This window comes from Penaeus chinensis, chromosome 2, assembly GCF_019202785.1.
Source record: "Penaeus chinensis breed Huanghai No. 1 chromosome 2, ASM1920278v2, whole genome shotgun sequence".
Lineage (NCBI taxonomy): Eukaryota > Metazoa > Arthropoda > Malacostraca > Decapoda > Penaeidae > Penaeus > Penaeus chinensis.
Window position 1 is genome coordinate 26,814,585 of NC_061820.1, and position 1,141 is coordinate 26,815,725.

A 1,141-nucleotide genomic window follows, 5' to 3' on the forward strand; every position below is an offset into this window, starting at 1 on the left:
CGTTGTCATGCCCACTTTTTCTCAACCCTCTCCCCTCTCCTTTCTTACCCGGTACCCCCGCCCCTGCCCCTCCCACCCTTACCCTTCCAACCCCCAATCACCCTTTCCGCCCCCCCACCCCACCCCCACCCCATCCACCGGTACTTTCTTGGTACTCGGCAGAAGCAGCGCTGGAAGACGACCTGCGATCACGCCCTCACTCGCGCCGGGGGGCCAAGGTCACGGGGAAGGGGTGGGGAGGGGAGGGGAGGGGAGGGGAGAGAGGGGAGGGGAGGGAAGGGAGGGGAGGGGAGGGGAGGGAGGGGAGGGGAGGGAGGGGAGGGGAGGGGAGGGGAGGGCGTGGAAGAAGGGGAATGGTACAGAGGGTTAGGAGGGTGGAAGTGGAGGAGGTGGAAGAGGGAGGGATAGGAAGAAGAGGTAAAGGAGAAGGGGGGGGGGGAAGAAAGAGTTAGAAAAGGGGGGTAGGGTAAAGGAGCGGAGGTGGAAGTGGGGGATAAAGAGTACAGATGAAGTGGAAGAGAGAAAGAGTGGGAAGAAGGAAGAAGGGGAGGGAATGGTTTCGAAGATGGTGGAAAGCGAGAAAGGAGAGGAGGACGGGGTAAGCCGCTGGCCAAGAAAGGAACGCAAATTTAAGGAAATGAATAAAAAAAAAGGAAAAACGTGAAAAAGGGGTGAAGAGGAGAGGGCAAAGGGTGGATTGAACCAGGCTGTCGACCCGGCCCGCCCATGTCGCCCGGCCCGCCCACTTCCCGTGACTGCGTGCCGGCCGCCCGTCGGGTCGATATTGTTTATGGTTACGGGCGACCTTCGATTCCCGTTTCTCTCTTGTTGTCTTTCGACACTCTGTCTCTGCATCTGGATCTATCAGTCTATCTATTATCTATCCATCTACTTATCTCTATGTATGTATGTCTATCTATCTGTATATTTATCTATATCTATTCGTCTGTCTATAAATCTATATGTCTATTCGTTTGTCTATCAATTTATATGTCTATTTGTCTGTCTCTAAATCTATATGTCTATTCGTCTGTCAGTAAATCTATGTCTATTCGTCTATCTATCTACTTTTCTATCTATCTATGTCTGTCTGTCTATAGTAGATATAAATATAGATAGATATACATATACATATATGTGT